General features: G+C 41.2%; 1 protein-coding gene and 1 non-coding gene across 2 annotated transcripts in view; both read right to left on the bottom strand.

Annotated features, from left to right (window-relative positions):
• Positions 1-20234, bottom strand: part of ZNF704 (zinc finger protein 704) — a 237108-nt gene that overhangs the window by 111941 nt on the left and 104933 nt on the right. The window lies entirely within an intron of this gene.
• On the bottom strand, positions 3574-3707 carry LOC120362435 (U11 spliceosomal RNA). Its single transcript, XR_005578342.1, has one exon. It is a non-coding gene; the product is annotated as a U11 spliceosomal RNA (small nuclear RNA).

Genomic DNA, 20234 nt, shown 5'->3' with positions numbered 1-20234 from the left:
AATAAGATCATAAATAAGAAAGTCACTTATACAATGTTGGGCAAGTGGAAGGAGCTTATTATTATTAAATAGGTTCAATTGCCTTTCATGTTTCTGGATGCATAATAAAAGGTGAAAGATTTACATGATCTGAAGACAAAGCACTGTATATGTTTTTGGATGTAATATAAAAAAGTACAGGATTTCAAAAGGGCAGACCTGGGTTTATGTCCTGGTCTATTACTTATCCATTTTATTCACTGATTCAACCTTTTTCAGACCTACTCTTTGCCAAGTACTCTTCTAGATGTTGGGGATATGGTGCTGAATATGATAGTTTGAGGCTTTACTCTATGGGGTTCACATTCTAGCACCTTGGGCAAGATGTTTAAGTTTTCTGAACCTCATTTTTGCCTTCACAGTTCAAGTAAATCTGGCACCTACGACAGGCTGGGTATTGTATTAAGTTTGGCAGCACAAGAACCAACTACATAGAACCTGTGTTTTCAAGTACTTTAGAAGTCCAATGGGGGCAGCAGACAAATCATCAGGAGAATTCAGGTGCTGTGAGAAGGATCAGGACCCAGTATTAAGGGCAATAGTGGACTCAGTGTTGGGTGGCAAGGAGGTTGGTCGCAGGAGTGAGTCAGAGAAGGCTTCCTGGAGAAAGGCATTTAAACTCAGTCTGCAGAGTAAACCAGGCAAAAGATCTTCACGATTCGCATTATCAGTGAGGTGAAATGAAAATATAGTTGGGAAAGTACACATCAATCAGTACATAAAGTCCTTCATAATATAAAGCAGCATTATTTCTATTTTAAAGGCAAGAGTATTAAATTGGAAAATCACTGTGTAGCTGAATCCAGTTTATACTATGCTTGACAATGTGTTATCTTCCAAATATGTGCTTCAACTGGACTTTCCACATCTGCTTCCTCAATCCCAATGCTTCTAGCTTTCTGCCTGAAGAAACTGAGTACTTGAATAAATTGTTTTTAATCATACAGGACCAATTCTGACTTCCAGACAAGTTCCCGGGATTTGCTAAATTCACAGTCTGTGCTGTAGCTCTGTGGTAGGCCACAGTGGCCTCAAAGCATCAAACAGGCCTTCCAAACAACCACAATTCTTACTATTCTGTTACCCACCAAGCATTTAATAATTTTTTTCAAGTTAATTGAAAAGTTCTGTTTATGGGACTTGAATATAGTTTATGCTATAAATAGCCAAAACTATAAAGCAGTACAGGAAACACTAGCTCTGCTGGAAGATTTTTGATTTGCATTTGCTCTTTTATTTTATATGTTACGCAAACCTCTGAAAAATGGAAGTAGGAAGTGGGACTGGGGACAAGGGCTTAGGAAATTACTCTTTCCAAATACGGTGGCATTGAAATAAACGTGGATGAAGGATGTCATTACAGAAATACAGACTACATTCAGCACATCCTCATTCCAATGTATACACTCAGGCTGACTGCATCAGCAATGATGATGAAAGCCACTCCAACCACAAGAACCTTGAACCATTTAAGCAGATTTTGATTTTTTCTTTTCTTTTTTTTTTTTAAATGAGATGGTGTCTTGTTCTGTTGCCAGGCTGGAAGCATAGTGGCGCACTCTCGGCTTACTGCTACCTCCGCCTCCCAGGTTCAAGTGATTCCCCTGCCTCAGCCTCCTGAGTAGCTGAGACTACCAGTGTATGCCACCACGACTGGTTAGTTTTTTGTATTTTAGTAGAGATGGGGTTTAACCATGTTGGCCAGGATAGTCTCAATCTCTTGACCTTGTGATCTGCCCGCCTCGGCCTCCCAAAGTGCTGGGATTACAGGCATGAAACACCAAGAAAAAATGTTTAAAGCACTTTAATTTCCTCCTGGGAAGTTGCAATAGTGGTTAGATAGATCAATTCTCCTATAAATGGCAAGGGTTTATGTGAATGTTATACTCTATCTTCAGAAACATCTGTATTATGGTCAGATGTTAGAGATGTTTCCTGGATCAACAGAAAAAAAGATTGTGATACAGAAATGCCCATTCCCAAAATAATGGCAAGTATATACCCACAACAAAATCACTGGTATACCTAATAAAAGTGGGCACCATGCAAAGTCTAATAGAACCCTCTCGCCAGCTTAAGTATGCTGAGAGCCTCATGTGAACAAGAGAAATGTGTCTGGTGAAGCAAAAATGGGGGAGCTTTTGTTTTTTTCAGGGATAAACTGACCAAGAGTAGGAGGCAGCTACCTGGTGCCACGGCACCTGAGTTAAGGCTATCATTGAGTCCTCTCAGCTCCAGCATCAGTGCCTTCATATTTGTAGGCAACCAGCCTTTTGGCCTTAGAGTTCTATCTCTGCCCTGGAAGGATCACAAGATCCCTCTAGGCCCAAACCAATGCGTTAGCAACATCTCTCTTTTTTTAAACCACTGTGTAAAATCCATGTGTTAGATTAGGGAAGATGATAGGAGAAAGGGCATTGCTGTAGAAAATAGCAAGAGTGAAAGCAACTTATTCTTGGGTGGAAAGAACCCAAGGAAAAGAGTAGGAAAAAGTTCTGGAAAAAGACGGATTGGTGAGGGGAGCTTGGCTTAGAGTCAGGAAAGATACCAAAATTTTGAAGGAAGTTAAGAAAGGAGGAAGGGAGAGAAGAAGGAAGTTGATTAGTTCTGAGACATCTTCTCCAGCTTCTCGGCCTCCTCTCAGAGACATGGTCAGGCCCTTTTTCAGGGGAGTAAGGAGAAATGCAGAAATTCCATTCAAGCATTTGTTCATTTAACAAATATTTCGCAACTAATGGTTTCAATCATTTTTCCTGGTTCTGAAGCAGAAACTGGTTTAAAGCAATTTGGTATTTATAGTCATCTACTAACTGGTTTAAAGCAGGTGATGTGAGCTCAGCCCCTGTGACCACAATGGAATGCCTGTCTACTTCCTAACAACTATAATAATTTTAGCTACCTGCAAATGACCAACAGCTTTCATCTCCCTATTAGATTATGAGCCCTTTATTTACTATTTTATTTGTAGAGACGGGGTCTCACTATGTTGACCAGGCTGGTCTTTTTTTTTTTTTTTTGAGATGGAGTTTTGCTCTTATTACCCAGGCTGCAGTGCAATGGTGTGGTCTCGGCTCACCGCAACCTCCGCCTCCTGGGTTCAGGCAATTCTCCTGCCTCAACCTCCTGAGTAGCTGGGATTACAGATACGCACCACCATGCCCAGCTAATTTTTTGTATTTTTAGTAGAGACAGGGTTTCACCATGTTGACCAGGATGGTCTCGATCTCTTGACCTCATGATCCACCTGCCTCGGCCTCCCAAAGTGCTGGGATTACAGGCATGAACCCTTGCACCTGGCTCCACTTTTTGTCTTTTACAGTGATTTTTACTATATCTTTTCTGTACTTATATGCAGAAGATGCTTACCATTGTGTTATGGTCACCTACACCATTTAAACCAACAAGATAGCATGCAGTCCCATAGCCTAGAAACAGCATTTATCATACCACATAACCCTTAGGTGGGGCTGGATCTACTACCTAGATTTAGTGCATGCAATCGTCCCATAAACCATGACCAGAGTGACAAGAAGTAAAGGTGCTGGGACCAATGATCACCAGCTGCCCACCTACCAAAAAAATTATGCTTCTGAAATCTCTTAATGTTTATTTTGCACGAAGAGCAATTGAGTTGTCCTATGTGTGCCATTCATAACAGAGCCCTTTTTTCCCCTTTATTCACACTTTCAATGCATAGAAAAAAAACCTACTGGTTAGCCCACAGTAAACATTTAATAAACACTCAATTAGCATTTGGCAAATATCTTCCAAGGAAAAGTGTCCCTGTGGAGAACAGCAAGACATGGGCATCTGTGATCTATACCTATGGTGTCAGTAACTGAACCAGGGGTGGACCCTCCTTCCCTATTTACTGGAGGTGACTTATCAGGCTGAACTCAGCCAGCCTGGAGGTTCCAGGTGCATGAATCTTCCCTCACCTGCACTGTGTAAGGTGTTCTGCTCACGGAATCACTTTAACTTTGGCTTGAACTTAGTCTTGTGCCCTGGAAGCTTCTAGTTAACTATCCTTTAGGCCAGTCAAGAACTCCTGGACGCACACGTGATATTGGGCCAGGGGTTCAGGATATTCTTTCCTGCTCAGCAAAGTATGGTGTCACAGTCCTCAACACATCCCTCCAGGCAGCTGCAACATGGAACAGGGTTGGCACGGAGGCAATGATGCCAACTTGTGTACAATTGGGGACCAGGTATAATTTCTCCCTCTGACTCAGAGAGGTGAGATCTCCTCAAACTCTAAGGTACCACTACCCAATAAAACGGCAATGCAAGCCAATGTGTAATTATGAATCCTGGTAGCTACACTAAAAAAAAAAAGGAAAAGAGTAATTAATATTAATAATGTATCTTGTTTAGTATAACATATGCAATATATCATTTCTATGTGAAATCAACATTTAAAATTAACAAGATGATTTATATCCTTTTCCTCATACGACTCTTCAAAATCCAGCATGTAGTTTAACCTTTTTTTTTTTTTCTCCTGAGATGGAATTTCACTCTTGTTGCCCAGGCTGGAGTGTAATGGCGTGGTCTCGGCTGGCTGCAACCTCGGCCTCCTGGGTTCAAGCAATTATCCTGCTTCAGCCTACAGAGTAGCTGAGATTACAGGCGCATGCCACCATACCTGGCTAATTTTTGTGTTTTTTGTAGAGACAGGGTTTCACCATGTTGGCCAGGCTGGTCTTGAACTCCTGACCTCAGGTGATCCACCCGCTTCAGTCTCCAAAAGTGCTGGTATTAGAGGCATGAGCCACTGTGCCTGGCCTTATTTTAAACTTTTAGCACATCTCAGTTTTGACTAGCACCATCTCAGATGCTCAACAGCCGTGCACTGAGGAGTTCAGGAATCTCTGAAAACATCTTCGGGTGACTGTTTCTAAACAAATCTTTTTGACTAAAAATTAGTTTAGGAAAAATAAAAATATTTATGAACGAAGCACTCTAATAATTCCTGTGTGGGAAAATGTTTACTCTTGCAATGTAGATTACATGTGTTAACAACAATGATAATGAGAAAAGTTTTGCTTTTTTTTTTTTTTAAACCACTCAAATCTTAATATCTGGATATGTTTGTTAGAGAAGTGGCAAGGCAGAGGAAGTCTTTAAACTGTCAGCTTGACATCACATAAATAATCACACTATAAAGCTAGGTGGGTGGCAAAATGCTTCTCACTGCTAGGACGCCCTGCCCTGACCAAAGAATGACTCCCTGGGCCAGAGTGCTGGTTCTTTCCTGGTCTTTGTTTAGAATGGCAATACAAAAGCCCTATCAAAAGGAAGAAAAATAGACTGTTATCTTGGTTTCTAACCTGTGGGCCTGAAGTTTCTGTCAGGCCACTAATAACTGTCCCTTGATTGAACAATATTTAATTTTCATTCAAAACTTTTGCTGAATGCTAATATGAGGCAAGCACTGTTTGAGGGGCTGCAATTTACCCACCACATATTTGTATTATTTTCCAAATGTACATGGAAGATATCAGTAAAGTAAAAATTCATACACAAGCATGAATTCCCAGCAGCCTTCTCCTTTGCATTTTCCCAATCAATGGAATCTAAAAGTATATACATGTGAAGATTCCTGAAGCTGCTTGATGCTAAAGTATGATCTTTCAGTATCAAAAATCACTATTTTGCTCTTTTTCGAGTGACATGAGCGGCATGACTTGAAGCCAGCCAGGACTCTCTCTCTCTCTCTTCTTTTAGACAGAGTTTCGTTCTTGTTGCCCAAGCTGGAGTGCAATGGTGTCGTCTCAGCTCATTGCAACCTCTGTCTCCCAGGCTCAAGTGATTCTCCTGTCTCGGTCTCCCAAGTAGCTGGAATTACAGGTGCCTGCCAACATGCCCAGCTAATTTTTGTATTTTTTTAGTAGAGATGGGGTTTCACCATGTTGGCCCGCTGGTCTCGAACTCCTGACCTCAGGTGATCCACCCACCTCTGCCTCCCAAAATGCTGGGATTTCAGGAATGAGCCACAGCACCCAGCCCTAGCCAGGATTCTGAGATCAGATCCACCCATTGCTTGTTATTGAGTTAATGGTCTCTTTCTAAGAAGCACTGGGTTTTAGAACCAACTACAGGCTGAATTTAATTGTTCAATGTTAATACATTCAATACAGATGATTTCATTATATAAATGCACTGGCTACTTTGCAGTATTTCCTTAGGCATAATAAGCTTTTACCATAAAAGCCAAATCAACATTAATCTGCAAAGCTGTCATTTTACATCCATTACCAAGGAAAAAAGACAAAGGGAAAAAAAAGATAAAGTAAACCTTTATCAAGGAACTGGACCGGTACAATGATCAAACCAGCTCCCTCATCCCTTTGGGGCAATCTGATTTATAAACTGAGGTTTCAAAGTGTATTTTATTTAATTGCTGAGTGCAAGAGAACAGTAGGAGTTTTGGAACCAAGCTCTTTATGGTGCTGGCCTGCTCTGCTTTAGGGGAAAACTTTAAAAAAACAATCTTTTAAAGTTAGCATTTTCAGGCCAGTCTAATAATCCCACCAGTTTCATTTCCTTTCAGTTGCAGTAGCAAAGAGCAAAATGCCACCCTGGTGAACAAGTGAAAGTATTCATGTTTCAAAGCTGGCTGGTAGATAGTAGCCAGCCAACTCCTCCTGTATTTCCAAGCAAACACAAAGCAAAGCCATGTTTTTTATATCTTTTATAAACAATCTGTGTTTAAACAAGGCATACACAACGCTTTCTTCCCAGTTTCTAGAGGCTGGCCACTGTTGTGCTTAATTATACTCCTAAATCCTAAAGAATAAAACATCCAGCTAGGTAGTGACTGTGTGATCTCCATGCCTTGGCTGGAGGTGAGTGCAAAGCAAACTTGCCCAGGCTCCTGTTTCTAAACTCCTTCAGCAGGCAGGGCCCGAGGCTTGCGGTGCAGTGGAGCCAAACTCTTCCTTCCCGCTGGAGGAGGACAAGGAGTATGCAGCACACACCAGTTGCATTCATGAGTAAACAATCTTCCTGCCCACCAGCACTATATTTAGAGCCATCTCTTGGCAATGCAAACTTATATTTCTGGGCTTTCTGCCACCCGGACCAAAAAAAAAAGGACAAGAAAAACTGGTTTGGTTCCAGTGCTGAGCCCAAACAACAAAAGTTAAATGTGGCCTTCCCCATTGATGCGTTTCTGTGTCAAACATCACTCCTTCAAAAGCAGTGAACACTGGATGTGGCTCTGAAGAATGGAATGCTTTTTTCCCCTTCCAATTCTAATGAGTAAAACGTGTCCTACTCTCTAAGGGGACATTTTATAAAGAAGGAAGCAATGATACAAATTTATCGGAAAAGGACAGAATGTTTTAAAAATGTTTAACGTACTATCCATGTTGGGGCTGTCAACTTCCTCAAACATGAGGTAACCCCTGAGAAAAGTTAAAGCCCAAAGCCAGCTACAGGGTTGATGGAAAAAATACAGAGTGCTAAACAGCTAGGCCTCTCCGACCCTCAGAGGCAGACCCCATGAGAGATGCTCTCTAGCATTTTGCTGTTTTGCTATGTGAACATCTAGCACTTGGAACTTTCAGGGCTCTTCACTTCCAGAAGAAGTGGTGCAGGCAGAGGCCTTAGTGTGTACCCCCTAAGCAAGCAGCTGCCAGTCTTACTCACTTGGCTTCAAACTGTGGAATGCCACTGTCTACCAGAAATGAGCAAAACAAATGTCTCTCCTGTCCCTACTCCCAAACCTAACTTCTTCCCGACTTTCTTCCGTTTTTTTTTTCTTTCTTACAATTGCATTTTCTGAACTAATTTTAACATTTCTTTTATTACCTTGTCATTACCTTGTCATGGTTCTGATTGCTTAGAAATGTAGAATACTAACAGGACAGCCAGTACTCCCATAAATGCAACACCAAGCAGGAGAGCCATTTAGTGGTTTGGGTAAGTATTTCCTCCACACTGGTATGTGCAGTCAGTCACCTCTAACTAGTTCAACAAATAAAAAAGGAAAGAACAAAAATATCTGCTGCTTTGCAGCCATTTTTCCATGCTAAAATTATAATAGAAAATTAAAACAAGTATTAAATTTCTTTTGAAAACCCTCCACAAAATTTCGTAAAACTACAAAATGATATGTATACATGCTAATTAACTCCACTTGACGTGAAATATGAACACTTCTGAAAGCCCCAGAATAGTTCCATATAATACCTATTCTGGTTTGGGATTTCATAAATGGGTAAATGCAAAAAGAAACTGACTTGCTGCCAAACAATTCTCATCGTTCAGGTCTTAAAGACTGTTCACAAGGCCTCCTCCTCCCAGGCTTAGGCTGGGGTGTATGCCCTGTTCCCCTACAGTTGGGCGTGACCCCATGATCTGTATAGGTCAGTGGAATGTGAGCAGAAGTGACATGTGTTGCTTCTCTAACTCTGGTGCTCACTTATCTGTGTTCTCTTCCTCGCTACATTTACCTGAATCCTGGATGGACATAAAGCATAAGCCCGAAATATAGTAAAGACTTTTGTTTAATAGACTTTGCTGTTTAAGTCTACTGAGATTTGGGGCTGCTTGTCGCCATGGCAAACTTAGCCTAATCTGACCAATATAGTAAATTAGTAAAAAACGAACAACAATTAGCAGAAGATAATAGGGTAAAAGTTCATCACAGATCTAGTACCAAGAAAGCACTCAATGTGTCACTCCTTCCACAGTGCTCCTTCCCAACATGGCTTAAGATGTGCATCCACTCGACTTCCACGATATATCCAGGATCTACTGAAACCCAATGCAAATAAAATGCTTAAGAAAAAAACAGGGCCAGGTGCGGTGGCTCATGACTGTAATCCCAGCACTCTGGGAGGCTGAGGTGGGTGGATCACGAGGTCAGGAGTTTAAGACTAGCCTGGCCAACATGGTGAAGTCCCATCTCTATTAAAAGTACAAAAGTTGGCTGGGCATACTGACAGGCACCTGTAATGCCAGCTACTCTGGAGGCTGAGGCAGGAGAATCACTTGAACCCAGGAGTCAGGCAGAGATAGCAGTGGGCTGAGATTGTGCCACTGCACTCTAGCCTGGGTGACAAAGTGAGACTCCGTCTTAAAACAAAACAAAACAAAACCCAAAAACCAAAAAACCAAAGAAAAAAAAAACCAAAACACACAAACAACAGAACTGAAAGGGTCCAGCTGGAGACATGGTTCCTAAGAAACAGTGATTCCCAGCATCTCCAAATCTCTGGTTTTCAACACTGATCATCCAGGTTCAATCGGAACTATTCCAAGTACTCAGTTCCAGGTAGAATCCATGCACTGTACTGCTTCCCTGCCTCCTCTGGCGATTTCAGTGTGCAGCCAGGCTTGAGAACCATAGGTTCACACAACTGGGCTTTACCATTTTCCAAAACTCAGTCCCAGGACACTGAATATTTTAGGAAAGATGCACAAACAACAGCACCCCAAACAGCAGTTCATGTTGTAGCAAAATACAGCTGAAGGCCAGCCACAGTGGCTCACATCTGTAATTCCAGTGCTTTGGGAGGCCAAGGAGGGAGGATCACTTGAACTCAGAAGTTCAAGACCAGCCTGAGCAACATAGTGAGATCCCATCTCTACAAAAAAGTCAGTAAATCAGCTGAGTATGCTAGTGCACATCTGTAGTCCCAGCTACTTGGGAGGTTGAGAAGGGAGGATGGTTTTAGCCTGGGAGAGCATGGCTGCAGTAAGAAGTGATCATACCACTGCACTTCAGCCTGGGTAACAGAGGGAGACCTTGTTTCAAAAAAATATACAGCGGAAGAGCTATAGTATCATCAGAGCCCCTTAAAGAACACATGTTGTTGGCCGGGCGCGGTGGCTCAAGCCTGTAATCCCAGCACTTTGGGAGGCCGAGGCGGGTGGAACACGAGGTCAAGAGATCGAGACCATCCTGGTCAACATGGTGAAACCCCGTCTCTACTAAAAATACAAAAAAGTAGCTGGGCATGGTGGCGCGTGCCTGTAATCCCAGCTACTCAGGAGGCTGAGGCAGGAGAATTGCCTGAACCCAGGAGGCGGAGGTTGCGGTGAGCCGAGATCACGCCATTGCACTCCAGCCTGGCTAACAAGAGCAAAAACTCCGTCTCAAAAAAAAAAAAAAAAGAACACATGTTGCTGCATCAGAAACTGAAGTCTTTTGGATATCAAGAGAGAAATATCCAAGAGCACAGTATCTTACTCCCTCTAAGAACAACCGAAGTTTCCTGGCACCCAGATCTGTGAACACACATCTCCCCGACACTGGAAACAATGAAGATATTGTTATTTACTATTCATTCATTGCTGATTACCAGAGATATTGTTAGGTATTTAAAAGATGCTATTTCATCTTATCTTCACACCAACCCCATGAGGAGGTATTACTATCATTTCCATTTTACAGACTAGGCAGTTGAGATGGTAAGCTTAAAGGACCTACTGTGTTTATTTATTGGAAAATAAAGAGGATATTTTGCCCCATAATATGGAGTAAAACTGAGGAACAGGTCATTTGGAACAATTTCTCTATATGCACTTCTAGTTGTCACGATACCTATTTTTTCAGAAACTCACTTGGTTTAACAACCTCAACAACATGTCTTATTAATGGTAGACCACAAAGCATAATTTTGACAAACAAGTATTAAATGAAAACTAATTATTTGAATGTTGGTAAAGTTTGGCATCATTATATGTAATTCAGTTCTTTGCCTGAGGTTACGCAGTGTTCACACATTCACCCAGTGATGATTTCAGAACCTTCCGAGTGCTCGTTATTGCAGAAAAAATGGGGAGCAGGACACACAGTCACTGACCTCTGAAACCTTACAGTGCAGCTGGCACACGGGCAATTAGGAAGCAAGAATAATGTGCAAAGGGGTAACTACTATGAAGTCTTTCAAGGTGGCTGAGACACGAGCGGCCAGCTGTCCTTCCATATACAATCATGCACCACGGTGGTCTTGTAACATTATCAGAGAGCTGAAAAATTCCTATTGGCTAGTTAGTATACCACACTATACTTTTCATTGTTATTTCAGAATGTAGTCCTTCTACTTATGTAAAAATAAAAGTTAACCATATAAAACAGCCCCAGGAAGGTCCTTCAGAGGTATTCCTCAAGAAGGCATTGTTACAACAGGAGATGACAGCTCCATGCATGCTATTGCCCGTGAATACCTTGCAGTACAACAAGATGTGGGGGTGGAAGACAGTGATATTGATAATCCTGATCTTGTGCAGGCCCAGGCTAATGTATGTGTTTATGTCTTAGTTTTTAACAAAAAGATTCAAAATGTAAAAAATTAAAAATTTTAAAAATAGAAAGAAGCTTACAGAAAAAGGATGTAAAGAAAATATTTTGTGTAGCTGTATAATATATTTGTGTTTTAAGCTAAGTATTACTAAAAGAGTCAAAAAGCTAAAAAGAAAAACCTTAAAAGTTTATAAACTAAAAAAGTTACAGTAAGCTAAGGTTAATATATTACTGAAGAGAGGAAATAAAAAAATACAATGCAGCCTAAGTGTACAGTGTCTATAGAGTCTACAGTAGTGTACAATACTAGCCCTTCACGTACCACTTACTCACTCACTGACTCACCCAGCATAGCTCCCAGTCCTGCAAACTCCACTCATAGTAAATGCCCTATACAGGTGTACCATTTTTAATCCTTTATATTTTTACTGTATCTTTTTAATGTTTAGACAGACTTAGATATCACTGTGTTATAGTTGCCTACAGTATTCAGTATGTACAAGTTTACAAGTTTGTAGCTTAGGAGCAACAGGCTAGACCATGTAGGCTAGGTGTATAGCAGGTTATACCATCAGGGTTTGTACTAAGTATTCTATGAAGTTTTCACAAGGACAAAATTGCCTAATGACACATTTCTCAGAATGTTATGCCCATAGTTAAGGAACACATGATGGTAACTGAAGTGCACTGGGCTTTGTTTTTTATACCTGTGGCCAATTTAACAGATGCACTCATTGTTCAGACTTTGGCCTACTATGGTGCTGTATTATAGCTGTGCCTTTGGAGCAATTTATATCAACATCACATTGCTTCAAATACATCTTCATGTCATTGGAAGTATTTCCAGTCTCATCTATAAAGGGTTTCCTTCAGTTCACTGTGGAGCAATTGCTCAGCTAGTCCCCAAATTATCAGTTATCACAGGAACAGGGAAGTGGAGCGAGGTACATTAAAAGCTGGCTGTCAACCTGCTGAATTACTAAGCAAAATTTGGGCCTTTATTCTACCTTTGTTTAAGAGATGGATGAAGCATGGGAAGCACATTTTCCACAAAAAGGCCTTTGTCAAGTGTCATAGTTATTAAGCATTTTGCACATAACTACAGGTCATTATACATCATCTGGTCTGAGATAGCCATTTTGCTAACACCTCCCTCCTTCTTTGAAAAAAAAAAACAAAAAACCCAAAAATGGTTTTGTAGATCTGTTCTATAACTCAGTTTCAAGTATTAGAAGAGAAAGTAAAATATAATGGCTTATTTTAAGAGTTTGCAAGAAGAGGACCATAACTGCTAATAATAATAAATAGCTAATAGTTGTTAAGCTCTTACTATATGAAAGATACTTCTACCAAGTATTTTATCTTATACCAAGACACTTATACCAAGTTTCTTTTTCTTTTCTTTTCTTTTTTTTTTTTAGACAGAGTCTCACTCCATCACCAGGAGCCAGGCTGGAGTGCAGTGGCGCAACGTCGGCTCACTGCAACCTCTGCCTCCGGGGTTCAAGCAATTCTCCTGCCTCAGCCTTCCAAGTAGCTGGGACTACAGGTGTGCACCACCATGCCCAGCTAATTTTTTTGTATTTTTAGTAGAGATGGGGTTTCACCATGTTGGCCAGGATGGTCTCGATCTCTTGACCTCGTGATCTACCCGCCTTGGCCTCTCAAAGCGCTGGGATTACAAGCGTGAACCACCGCGCCCGGCCTATACCAAGTTTCTTAAATGCGTGCTATCCCATTTAAACTTTATCAAAACCACATAAGGTAGGCATCCTTGCATTTCATTAATTCTAAAGCACATTTAAAAAAATCACATTTTAATATGTTTGAAATCAGGGTATATCTTGTAATCAATCAAGTTACATCACAGTTTAATTGGCAGAATTTTTTTATGAATTACACAGAAAATAATGCTGTATCTTAAAATATATAGTGCATCGGGATGCAATAAAATGTGGTAGTATTATACTCATTTTACAGAGGAAGAAACTGAGGCAAAGATAATTAGAGTAACTTGCCCAAGGTTGTATAGCAAGTAAGTGGCAAAGGAAGCATGAGATCCCGAATTTTTCTGACTCCAAAGTTCATGCTCTGAACTGGTATACTATACTGCTTCCCACCACATAGAAACACCAGATTTAAAAAACATTCATCCATTCAGCATTTAGCATCTATTATGAATGAGTCACTAGACTAGGAATTAAAGGAGTAGAAACGTGAGTACAACAGCTTTTAATGTGACTGATTAGGGACTGTGGGCATCTGAGCAGTTAACTAGAATGTTCAGCTTTGTAGACTTTTGATGGACCCTATAGTAACATTATATTTAAGCCTGGGCTTCCCCCCACACCCCCCTGGGCCCTCTTTTTCTTTTCTTTTTTTCCCGCTTGCAAAATATCTCATGCCTATGTCCAAGTTTTGGATTGGGTAATATTTAAATCAACATTTTGGTGTGGCAGACTCTAAGATGCCTCCCAATGATCTCACCTACTGTTCACACCATTTTTAATACCCCCTTTACTAGTGGGGCAGGACCTACGACTTGTTTGTAACCAAGAGAATATGGCAAAGATGATGGTGTGTCACTTTCATCATTAGGCTACACAGACTGGGGTTCCAACTTGTTGACTTTGATGAAGTAAGTTCTCATGGTGGGGAGGCCCATATAACAAGAAGTGGAGAAGAAGTCTAACTCTAGTCAATAGCAGCTAGGAATTACAGCCCTTAGACCAACAACCCAAAAGGAAGTGGATCCTGCAACAACCATATAAGTGAGCTTGGGAGAGGATCCCTCCCCAGTTGAGCTTCCAGATGATACTCCAGCCCTGGCTGACACTATGTTTTATTTTTGAGACAGAATCTTGCTTTGTTTCCCAAACTGGAGTGCAGTGGTCTGATCATGGCTTACTGCAGCCTCAACCTCCTGGGTTCAATCAATCCTCCCATCTTAGCCTCCCAAGTAGCTAGGACTGCAGGTGCACACCACCACACCCAGCTAATTAAAAAAAATACTGTAGAGATGGGGGTCTTACTATGTTACTCAGGCTATCTTGAACACCTGGCTTCAAGTGATCCTCTTGCCCCAGCCTCCCAAAATACTGGGATTACAGGCATAAACCTTCATGCCCTGCCCTGGCTGACATTTTAAATTTAGGCTCATGAAAAAGATCCTGATAAGCAGTTGACCCAGCTGTGCCCTGATTCCTGACCCACAGAAACTATAAGAGAACAAATTTGTATTGTTTTAGGCTGCTAAATCTGTGGAAATTTGTTATCCAGTAATAAATAATATACCTGGTACTATGGTTCGAATATACAGGTATCCCCAAAATTCACAGGTTGGAACCTAAAATCCAATGTGATATTTTGATTAATGAGGCTGAGTTCTCATGGATGGGATAAGCACCTGTATTAGTCTGTTCTTGCATTGCTATAAAGAAATATCTGAGACTGGGTAATTTATAAAGACAAGAGTTTAATTTATAAAGAAAAGAGTCATAGGTCCTGCAGGCTGTACAGGAAACATGATGCTGGTATATGCTTGGTTTCTGCAGAGGAAACTTATAATCATGGCAGAAGGTGAAGGGGGAGCAGGCAAGTCACATGGCCAAGCAGAAGCAAGAAAGTGAGCGGGAAACTGCTGCACACTTTTAAATCACCAGATCTCACAAGAACTCACTCACTATTGTGAAGATGACACCAAGGGGGATGGTGCTAAACCATTCATGAGAAATCTACCCCCATGATCCAATCACCTCCCACCAGGCCCCACCTCCAACTCTGGGGATTACAGTTCAACAGGAGATTTGAGTGGGGACACAGATCCAAACTGTACCAGTACCCTTATAAAAGGGCTGCAAGGAATTAGTGAGGCCCTCTTGCCCTTCCACTCTTCCACTACATGAGGACACAGCAAGAAGGTGCTATTATGGAAGCAGAGAGCAGCCTCACTACATTCCAAATGCCAATGCCTTGATCTTGGACTTCTCAGCCTCCAGAACGGTGAGAAATAAGTTTCTGTTTTTACAACTTACCCCAGTCTCAGCTATTTTGTTATAGCAGCAGGAAAGAAGTAGTACAATTGGTTAAAAGGTAAATTTCTTTGTAGTGCTCTCAAATACTTGGTACTAAAAATTCTAATTATAAATTTAACCTTTTGGGGGTTTAGGCCACAATCCTGAAAGACAGAATCCCAAACACTATAATCCTGAACACTGAAATCCCAAAACATCATAATCCCTAACATCTAAAATCCTGGAAATCATAAGCCTAAGAGATCAAAATCCTGAAAATATAATTCTGAAAAAAATAATAAAAATTCCTTAAGAGATGTTTATATACATTTTTAAAAAGGAGATTTGAGAAACATCTAAAAACATGACAGAACATGTTGTAGGCCACTTTACACAATAAAATAGGCAGAACTAATACACAGATATTTGTAAGCATAAACACTCAGGCATACTAACAATGGTCACATGGGTGTAGAAGTTACGAGAAGACAAACCATATTCATAAATAGATCAAAAAGCAAAATGTATAAAGAAAGTCATTATGGTTGGTAATTGTGTGCACCCAGCTTTATAACTGTGGCATCTGAAATACCTTGATAGATAACCTAGGTCTTCTGATGAAATCTGTTAAAAACTTCAATGGGCCACCACCACATATGCAGTTGCCCAAAGAATCAAGATTTAAAGAAATTTTATCTTTAACAAATGCAAGTGTACAAAAGGACAACTTCATTTACTGAGGAAGTTTCAATATTTCTACATATGTGCACAATGCTTATACACAATACTGTGATAATGCACTTTTGTGAAGTCAAATTGGTTAAAAATGCATAAAATGAATTAAGTGTCTAAAAATCTTGACTTAATTTATACCTCCAGTATTGAAAATGATGTGAAAATGAAATATACAGCATAGCAAATTGATACTATGTGTGAAGGGGCAGAAGTCATACATGACTGAATAATTTGGCAGGTGTATTACTTCATTTTCACACTGTTACAAAGAAATACCTGAGACTGGGTAATTTATAAAGGAAAGAGGTTTAATTAACTCACAGTTCCACATGGACGGGAAGGCCTCAAGAAACTTACAATCATGGTGGAAGGTGAAGGGGAAGTAAGGACCTTCTTCAGATGGTGGCAGGAGAGCGAAATGAAAGCAGGAGAAATGCCAGACACTTATAAAACCATCAGATCGCATGAGAACCCACTCACTATCATGAGAACAGCATGGGGAAATTGCCCCCATTATCTAATCACCTCCCTCCCTTGACATGTGGGGATTACAGGTCCCTACTTCGACACATGGGGATTATACTTCAAGATGACATTTGGGTGGGGACACAGCCAAACCATATTATTCTGCCCTGGCCCCTCCCTAATCTCATGTCCTTTATACATTTCCAAACCAATCATGTCTTCCCAACAGTCCTCCAAAGTCTTAACTCATTCAAGCATTGACTCAAAGTCCAAGTCCAAAGTCTCATCTAAGACAAGGCAAGTCCTTTCCACCTGTGAGCCTATAAAATCAAAAGCAAGTTAGTTCCTTGCAAGATACAATGAGGGTACAGGTATTGAATAAATGTTCCCATTCAATATGGGAGAAATTGGTCAAAGTAAAGGGGCTACAGGGCCCATGCAAGTACAAAATCCAGTGGGGCAGTCATTAAATCTTAAAACTCCTAAACAACCTCTTTTGACTCCATTTCTCACATCCAGTGCATGCTGATGCAAGAGGTGGGTTGCCATGGTCTTAGGTAGCTCTGCTCTGTGGCTTTGCAGCCTTTCTCCTGGTTGCTTTCATGGGCTGGCATTCAGTGTCTGAGGCTTTTCTAGGTGCACAGTGCAAGCAGTTAGTGGATCTACCATTTAGGGGTTTGGAGGACAACGGCCCACTTCTCATACCTGCACTAGTCAGTGTCCCAGTGGGGACTCTGGTGAGGGCTCCAACCCCACATTTCCCTTCCACACTGCCCTAGCAGAGCTTCTCTATGAGGGTCCCACCCCTGCAGCAAGCATTTCCATAAATTCCATACATCCAGGTATTTTCATACTTTCTCTGAAATCTAGGTGGAGGTTCCCAAACCTTGATTCTTGACTTTTATGCACCCGCAGGCTCAACACCACATGGAAAACTGCCAAGGCTTAGGGCTTGTACCCTCCGAAACCATGACCGGTACTATACCTTGGCCCTCTTAAACCATACTAGAGTAGCCAGGATACAGGGCACCAAGTACCTAGGCTGTACCTAGGGGGCCCCTGGACAAGGTTCAGGAAACCATTTTCCCTCCTGGGCCTCTGGGCCTGTGATGGGAGGGGCTGCTGTGAAAGTCTCTGACATGTCTTGGAGACATTTCCCCCATTTCTTGACTATTAACATTTGGTTCCTCATTACCTATGTAAATTTCTATAGCAGGCTTGAATTTCTCCCCAGAAAATGTTTTTTTCTTTTCTATCACATGGTCAGGCTACAAATTTTCCAAACTTTTATGCTCTGTCACCTTTTAAATGCTTTGCTGCTTAGAAATTTCTTCTATCAGATACCCTAAATCATCTCTCTCAAGTTCAAAGTTACACAAATCTCTAAGGCAGGGGCAAAATGCTTCCAGTCTCCTTGCTAAAGCATAGCAAGAGAGACCTTTGCTCCAGGTCCTAGTAAGTTCCTCATCTCCATTTGAGACCATCTCAGCCTGGACTTCACTGTTCACATCACTACCAGCATTTTGGTCAAAACCATTCAAGTTTCTAGGAAGTTCCAAACTCTCCCACATCTTCCCATCTTCTGAGCCTTCCAAACTGTTCCAACTTCTGCCTGTTACCCAGTTCCAAAGGTGCTTCCACATTTTTGGGTATCTTTATAACAGTGCCCCACTCTCTGGCACCAATTTACTGTGTTGGTAAATACAATGCTGTAAAGAAATAGCAGTTTTTACACCACTACAAAGAAATAAGTGAGACTGGGTAATTTATAAAGGACAGACGCACAGTTCCACGCGGCTGGAGAGGCCTCAGGAAACAATTATGGCAGAAGATGAAGGGGAAGCAAGGACTTCTTCCTATGACAGCAGGAGAGAGAAGTGCCAGCAGGGGAAATCCCAGATGGTTATAAAACCATCAGATCTCATGAGAACTATCACAAGAAAGAATGGGGGAAACTGCCCCATGATCCAATCATATCCCTCCCTTGACACATGGGGATTAAAATACGAGATGAGATTTCGGTAGGGACATAGAACCAAACCATATTATAACAGGGGAGATGTTTTGTGTTTTCATTCCTCTCTTCACTTCTTCCATCATCTTCAAAACTCACTGGATTTACATATGTAGAGTGGGTGTGGTCTGCAAATTTTCTGTGTATGCTGTCCAGCTGAAAGTCTGGTTATTGCTTGGCCATTGTAAATAAGTGATTTTCTGCTTCTGTAGCACCAATAATGATTAGCTTTTAAACTTTTATCTTTTACCATTAAGGAGCCCTGCATGCTTAACTAATCACAGACTTTTTTTCAAGATAACAATTTCATAGAGCTCTCCTTTTTTTTTTTTTGATGGCTTTCACTCTTGTTGCCCAGGCTGCTACTGAGTTCAAATGATTCTCCTGCCTTAGCCTCCCAAGTAGCTGGGGTTAAGGTATGTGCCACCACATCCAGCTAATTTTTTGTAATTTTAGTAAAGACGGGGCTTCTCCATGTTGGTCAGGCTGGCCTTGAACTCCCAACTTCAGATGATCCGCCCACCTCACCCTCCCAAAATGCTGGGATTACAGGCATGAGCCACTGCTCCTGGCCTCATAGATCTCTTACATTTGGTTATAAGAAATACAGCAAGAAGGAATGATAATTCAGCTTCTGCAATACCAAATCTGTGACAATCAGGGTTCTCCAGGGAGATGGAACCAATAGCATATGCATATGAGAACATATTTATTAGGGGAATTGGCTAATAGGATTATGGTGGTTGAGAAGTCCCATGACAAGCTGTCTGCAAACTGGAGACCCTGGGATGCTGGTAGCCTGGTTCAGTCCAAGTCCAAAGCCTCAGAACCAGGGAAGCTAACAGTGTAACTCTCAGTTTTAAGTCAAAATCCTCAGGCCCTGGGGGCCACTGGTGAAACCCCTGGAGTCCAAAGCCTGGTGAGTCTAAAGTTCTGGTGTCCATGGCAACAGAAGAAAAGTCTGCCCGAGCTCTCAAACAGAGAGGCCTTCTGTATTTGTCCTCTCCAGGTCCCCAACCAGTTGGATAATGCCCGCCAATGCTGAGGGCAGATCCTCCCCAACTGGTCCATTCCGACTCATTCACACTAATCTCCTATGGAAACACACTCACAGACACACCCAGAATCACCCTTTAACAGGTTTCCAGGTATTCCTCAATCTAGAAAATTGATACCTAAAATTATTCCACAAGTCCACTCCTTGTCAACTTGGCACCCAAACTCACCTCCTTAAGTCATACTTAATTTCCAAATAAAGACAATAACAAGGTAATAGTTCAGCCTAACATGAGGTAACTAACACAATGTAGTTATTTTGCATATAACCAAAAACTCACTATTTCCTTCCCCAGAATTTGGCTGTCAGGATTTTAATATTTGGGATTTTAACCTCTTGGGATTGGGATTTTTGGGAGTTTTAGACATTAGGGACTTTACAGTTTACGGATTTCAACCTTTCGAGATTCTGACATTTGAAATTATGGTATTTGGAATTGTGTCTTTTGAGATTATGAGTCGCACCTATCTCTTGGTTAGATCACAAAAATAACAGATCAGGATTATGATCAACAGCATTCTCTTGGCTAGATTATAAAAATGATAGCTATCATTTATTGAGCATCCATTAAAAGCAAGGTAAATTCCAGCATGTATTAGTGCAACTATGACCACATCTACCAAGCAATAATTCATTAGTGTAGTTACTGCCTAT

This window comes from Saimiri boliviensis, chromosome 15 (genome assembly GCF_048565385.1).
Source record: "Saimiri boliviensis isolate mSaiBol1 chromosome 15, mSaiBol1.pri, whole genome shotgun sequence".
Lineage (NCBI taxonomy): Eukaryota > Metazoa > Chordata > Mammalia > Primates > Cebidae > Saimiri > Saimiri boliviensis.
The sequence above is the reverse complement of the archived record's forward strand: the minus strand, read 5'-3'. Positions and strand labels throughout refer to the sequence as shown.